Source organism: Python bivittatus, unplaced genomic scaffold (genome assembly GCF_059951505.1).
Source record: "Python bivittatus isolate LINGU-HERP-01145 unplaced genomic scaffold, Pbiv_v1 ctg000020_np1212, whole genome shotgun sequence".
Classification (NCBI taxonomy): domain Eukaryota; kingdom Metazoa; phylum Chordata; class Lepidosauria; order Squamata; family Pythonidae; genus Python; species Python bivittatus.
Genome location: NW_028277030.1, coordinates 64,926,125 through 64,933,251, shown reverse-complemented (window position 1 = coordinate 64,933,251; position 7,127 = coordinate 64,926,125).

Genomic DNA, 7,127 nt, shown 5'->3' with positions numbered 1-7,127 from the left:
TGTTGGCAGTGTGGATGGAGAGTTCACCATAGCAACGCAGAACAGCAACCGCGGAGAAAACACGTCGGCATTTAACTGAAGATTAACTTTCAGCCCACCGTTCTTCTGTTTACGTGTGCAATCCTATACTCATCTAATCCAAAGGAGCTAAAGTGGACGTAATTAGTCTTTGTCTATAAAACTCAATTTGGAATGGACTGTCAGCAGTGAAATATTTAAGTGTGTTCGTAGGGAACTCGTGTATAATAAATAGATTGGCCGTTTCCTTAGCTGGTTCAGTAGTTGTATTCATGCTGCAGAGCCGTTTACTTAGGTATGTACTTGAATAACTCTTAGTTCGTTGTTATGGTCACTAGGAGAAAAGAGCCGAGGAGGGCAGGAATGAGGCGCCCAGATCTAGAGTTAGGGTGGAATATTATTTGGATCTGACAGGCATACAACTGACTGTTTCCAGAGAGGTTTTGGAAATGAGACTAAAAGCTGCACAAATTAGGTCAATGGCTACAGTTTGCCCAGGCCTGATGTAGGTGTTATAGTTACACTCATCCAGTTTATTTAACTTAGGTTTTAATTGCATTCAGTGGCAATTGAGTTATCCCATTAGGAGGAATTCCCTGCCAGAAAGAGTGATTAGTTAACTAAGAGCCAGTCGATGCCTTAATTAAAAGATCTAAATTATGCCTTGCTGATTTCTTTCTTTGTTGTGCCTTATTATATTTTTGTGTAGTTGTTGTTTGTTGTGGCTTGGAGCACACACACCTGCTCTGAACCCCAATGATGCCAAACTGACAAGGTATGAATCATGATATTGCAGTGCAAGCTCCTCCTCTTTTGTACTTGTGCCATGACATTGCATGCAAATACAACAGGGGTGGAGTTTTCTTCCAAATGTCTCAATGCGCATTTTGTTACTTGCCTCACTTGTGTAATATCTATGGCTAAGAACTTCAAAAGCTGGAGAGAACCTCAACAGTTGAATAATTTCAGGACAAAGTGCAAGAAATCCCTACAACCATCCACTGCTGTTAACGTTCAATTGACCATGAAAGGGAGTTCCATCAACTTGGAAGCTCTTCCTGAGTTGTTATGCCTGTGTGAGGAAGAAACACTTCTTGGTTTCTGCCATTTTTCCCAATGTATTGATTAAAAACATCAAGATCAATGCAGGAAATTAAAACCAAAACAAGTTTTGAAGTACATTAAACAACATTTTATTATGGCATAAGATCTCATGGGCTGCAGTCCACTTCAATAAATGTATGGAGGATTTTTGTGAGATATATCCATAATGAGAAAGATAAAAAGCAGAGATGCACTCTGAAGCTTAACATTAACAGGATATTAGAGCATGTGCATAACCCCCCCCCCAAAAAAACCCCATAAGAAACTAACCAAACTAATACAAAAACTTTTAAAAAGACTCTTCCTGTTGTTTTTTTCATTTTGGTTTGCTGTTTTGTGTTTTGTAAGCTTTGCTTCTGTGGCTTGTTGATGTAGATCTCTGGGGTACGTTTAAAACTGAAAATACTTCTATGTGGGTTTGGTTGGTTCCTTAAGCTTTATGGGTATTTTGTGTATGTTCTTAAGCTTTTAGGGTGTGCTAAAATACTGGTTGGTGATTTGTAGACCTAGCAATTGCAATAGTAATGGGAGGAGGTGGCACTAGGAACTCAGGAGATATTTCCAAGCATTGTCATCCTTAGGGGTTCTTTTCTGGGGTTACCTTAACAGATTTGTGCGTGTTTGATTCCTGTGGTGTGCTTCTGGATGCTTTACTGGAATGAGCAGCCCAATGACTTGCTTGATAGATGTACAGAACTCAGATATCTTGTGGCCAAAAAGCACCCTTTATATCAGGTACTCAGTCAAGGTTTGATTTATGCCAAAGACCTACTTCTATAATAAGAAATGTATTACTAGGGAGAATGCTAGGAAGAATTTGTTATCAGCTGTCAGTATATTTTATTTTACTTTTTTATTCCATTTCCAAATAGTGCTTCTGAAATCTTTCCCCAAGTGGCTCTGCAAGCAGTTGCAGAGACAAGGTAAGCTTCTCTTAGCTGATAAAGAATAAATGTTGTTAGTACATAACATTAATACAAAAGCTAAACGTAGATCTTTACTCAGCTTGCATGTTCTTAGCTGAAAAGTCAGTTCAATCATCAGTCTAGTTGAACACAGCAGAGAGGCATACAAGTGCAGTGAGAGGATGGATGCAAGCCACCCTCTGAAACATTGTCCCCCAAAGTCTGGACTTTTTATCTTTCAGTCTGTTCTTCTTCTGATTGCTCAACTTTCACAGCCATCCAAAACTCTTTGGTTCCAAATGGTCCTTTTTCTCGGGCCACCTGGAAAGTTCTGGAACATGCTGTCATTTCAAACAACTTTCCAACATGTATCCATCAGTGGTTTGTGTAGCCAACTTTACATTTTTTTCATGTTTAACCCCTTTATCTGCATGGCCCACTCACTCTCAAGTTAATCTGGTGTTCCCTGATGGAGTGTCAGTTCTCTTTTCTCCATCCTGTTGTTGCAGCTTTGTTTAATTTGGATTTTCTTTTTCTGGCAAGGCCTAAGCTTCTATACAGTTCACCAGTGTTCTGACCTTTGTCACCCAAGTATGAATTTCTAATGTCTAAACCACACTCTAAATAGTAATGAAAATAAGTTTCTAACAGCAGTAACAATGGCAAACTAACCTGCACATAGCATAAGCTGTTGTAATGGTAACATTTGTGGGAACTACAGTGGGAGATAGTGTTTTTCAGGGCAAAATGACATTTAGGTCAACAGCTAAGAGTTGTTTAGCTCCAAGGCTGAGAGACATAAGGTAAAATGTCCATTAAACCAAAGGAACGGTGAGAAAAAGAAATATGGTAATTAAAATGCTGCTGTATAGGAAGGATCTCCACTTTTTGTCAACAGAAAGTACTGTAACTAACTGCTTGAAGTGGCCTGTGCTTGAACACATCTATCAAAGGGGAGTATGTCAACTCCCTAAGCATTTGGTTCTGCTGTTTAACTTTTTTCTTTACACACTAGATAGAGTTCTGGGAACCACCAAATGGTGATATAAAAATTAGAAACGTGAATGTGCATGTAGAACTCTGGCTCAGTCAGTTAAATTACCAGGTCAAGATCAGCAAAGGAGGATATTTTCTCATTTATTTTGCATTTGGCAATTACAAATAGCCACTTTTATTGAGGAGATTGCTCCGAAGAGGGGTTAGTGATTCTATGAGAATCTAACACTATCTTTTCCTTTTGTTAAAGCAGGAAAACTACTTCTAATTTAATGAAAGTTGCAAAAATGGGTCTTATTCTTTACTTTTAGTCTATATCCTAGAAAATTTGTACTAAGGAAATAAATACTTATATATGTGCTTAATCATAAATCACCAGTTCTGTTTTTAACCTTTTGTCCCTTTTAGCAATTTAATGCTTCCTCTCCTCCAAATGACTATTCACTCTTTTAAAAACTGATAATTTATTTATGATTAGCTGCCTTCTTTTGTTAAGGATATTGCTTATTTATGGCTTAGAATAGTTGCCTCATAATTTCTTCCATGAGCCCTCATGGTTAGGTAATAGTTGGAAGTCTCTCTTGGAGCTATGAATAGAAGAATCATCATAGCTTAGCAAAGATTATTTTTAGTGCATGGCAGAGAAATTTGCCCACATTTTTTTCTACCAATTCCCATTCTGTTTGATGAAAGAGGTTGCTTTAGAAATTGTTTCAATGGAGAAATTCTCATGGGTGGAACGTGGTGTTCTGGTAGTTATTTAATTACAAGGTGCCCAAGAGATGTAGTAGTAGCTTATTAAGATCATAGACCAGAGTACAAATAAAAGTGAATGGATCAATACAATTGTAACTAAACTTAAAACAGTATAATTTATTTCAGACTTATCCTAAAGATACCATAATCTGGTGAGTTCTTGTCACTAATGAGCAAAATTTTGCAACTATATATGTTACATTAGAGACTCTAATGGCCAGAAAATAATTATTGTAAAATGCATTCTGGTGGTCTGGCCAATTTTTTTTTGTGGGGGCGGGTGAGGGTCAGGGTGGGGCAGAATTAACTTAGACTGAGAATCAAAAACTTGTAATGCAAAAGAAGTATTTGCTTGATTTGACTCCCAGATTCAAACAGACATAGTCTCTGGAGGAATATTAACCCTCTAAAATTGCCAAGAGACAATTTTAATAATCTTAATTTTAATACATTCAGTCAGGATGTAAAAATGCCCAGTGGTATTTAGAAAAATTAAGTGAACTTAAACACATTACAGGAAAGTGTCTCTGATAATCTCTTAAAGATCAATAATTCTTTGTGGTTTATGGTATGATAAAGTTAATGTGGATTTTAAAAATCACTATGTGAGAAATGCCACACTAAGAATATGGAACAAGTACAAACCCACTGCAGAGGAACATAGTTTTCAATGGGTTTCATATGCACAATTAAAAGAAAGATTTAATATAAAAAAGAGGGTAACTGGAATTGATAAACTTAAAATGGAATTTGAAAATGAGTTATGTACAAATGATGAACATGTAATTGCAAAGATGTATAAACTTTTGTTAAGATTTGAAACTGAAGAGGAACAAGATTGTATGATAAAATCGGCTACCAATTTTGGCTATAATATACAGATAAATTCATGGGAAAGAATGTGGGTAAATGGGATAACATTTATGTTATGTTATAATCTAAGAAAAATTTTTTAAATGTATAAATGTACTTCAAGTCAATGTTGGAAATGTAAAAAACATGAAGGACATTTTACCATGCATGGTGGACTTGTGAAAAAGCCAAGAAATTTTGGATACAAATACATACAGTGATACAAAGAATTTTAAAGATTAATATTGCAAAGAAACCAGCACTTTTTTCATTGGCACTCATGGATACTGAATTACAAAAGACTCATGGAAGATTAATTTTGCACATGGTAACAGTTATTATATGCACAAAGATGGAAGAATATTGAAATTCCCATAACAGAGGAATGGATTGTACTGTCAGAATTAGTGGAAATGCAAAACTGACCTGTTTGGTCAGGGAGAAAACAACAAGTGCTTTTATAAAAGACTTGAAACCTTTTATTGACTTTTTGCTAAAAGAAGAAAAAAGTGAAATGATTTATGGATTTAATGATGAAAAAGATGAGAATTTAATATGGGGTTGAAGAGATTCCTGGAAGAGATAAGAAGGAGGGGAGACAATAGGATTGTCAATATCCGTTGAAGAGAAGGTTGGAAGTCATTATATTCTTTAACTTTAGTTTTCTTTCTTTTTCCTTCCCCCCCCCCCCTTTTCTTGCACTTTTTTTTCTTCTTTTTACCTTTTCTTTAGATTTCTCTTTTACTTTATGAAAATTTTTCAATAAATATAAATAATTTCTTGTGGTTTGACATAGATAATTTTGGAATTATATGTCTTCAGTCAATTTTTTTTAGCTTCTCACCTTTTTTTCACGACCAGACCGTAACAAATATTCAGGCAATAGGCCTAAGGACAGCAATATTCTTATGATGTTTTCACACCAAGTAATCAGATATTATTAATGGAAGCAGTCCAACTGGGCACAGGTTAAACCTTAGCCAAGAGTCATACTTTGGCTTCAGTTCTGGAAGAACAATCCTAAGACCACATTGGAGGCACATCCAGGTGTTATACATAAGGATCTGAACAATCATGACTGTTGATTGTTGAAGAACCAAAGTTGAAAAAAGGGTCTAACTCCGTCCACATGAAAATTGTGTGACTATTCTTGCAGTAAATCATTTGATACAGCTGGCATTGAATTCCTTCCTTGTCTCCAGTGAAACCTTAGCATTTCAGTTGCATTCTTATCATCTAAGGAAAAGGTGTAATTAACTTTCCTTCTAGAAGACTGAAATATAGCTTTTATTTATTTAAACAAGTTAACATGTTCTATGGCCAATGGATGTATGCAAATGTCCTTTTTACTGTTTTGTAAATGATAACTGCAGCTAGATTGTTGTATGTACAAAGATGGAAAGATTTGGCACTACCCACTATCTCTTTTTTTCATCAAGGTTATGTCTTTGGGAATGCTATGTCTTCAAATTGTTGGTACTAGCCTTTTGAGATGTCTGTTTATTTGAGAAACATGATCACAATTCATGCTTCTGTGTGCTCAGCTCAAAAGTTCAGTCAAAACTTATTAGTTCTTTTCTCATGTTAAAATTGCCACCTCATGTTTTGTGCATTTTTCCCATTTAGCTCCTACTCTCTGGAATCAGCTTCATTTTGATTTTGATTTTGAGTCTGATTTTTTGAAGTTTGAAAATATCCTTAAAATGCTTCTTTCTTCAAGATCTTTATGAAGCTGTCCTACAATCCACTGTAGATATATGCAAAAATTGTGTTAATATTAGGATTGTTTATATGGATTATTATATATTGTACTTTTCTTACATTATGACATTGTTTTATTATGATATTGGTTTATATTGTATATAATTTTGACTCACCTATACTGAGCTTTGTTATAAGCAGACATTTAATAAAGCTAATATTACTACTACTAAGAGGAAAGCATGAAACAATATACCATAGAAGGGATATTGGCTCAGAAAACATTGACGTTTAAGGTGAAATTAGACAGGGTAAGAGCAGTTCTCTGGCTTTAAAAGCAGCTGTATTACTAAACAATCTATCTGTACATGGGAGGCCTTGTTTAATCTTTCTGGTATTTGTGTACAGGATCCTACAATGGACTCTTGCGACCCAGTTAGCTGGTGAATTCAGTTTGCTTTATTGAGAATATCTCAGTGATATTGGGTTTATACTAGTCCTCCATACCCAAATAACCCAAGCCACAAAATAAGGATAATGCAGAGAGACTAAAGCCATTCCAATGGATACGAATCCATTCTTGGGCATTCTGTCTAAGATTTCTGAACATTACATAGGTTTAGGTCTAGGATATATGGCCTACTGACATTTCAGGCCGATCAGGTCTGAATTGTGCGGGCTAAAACTGGCAAGACAAGCAGAAAGCTGAAGATCAGACAAGACTATTATCAAACACAATTCAGGTGCCCTTCCTGTTCAATGCTGAGAAGCGAGCAGTAAGAATTCTGTTACTAG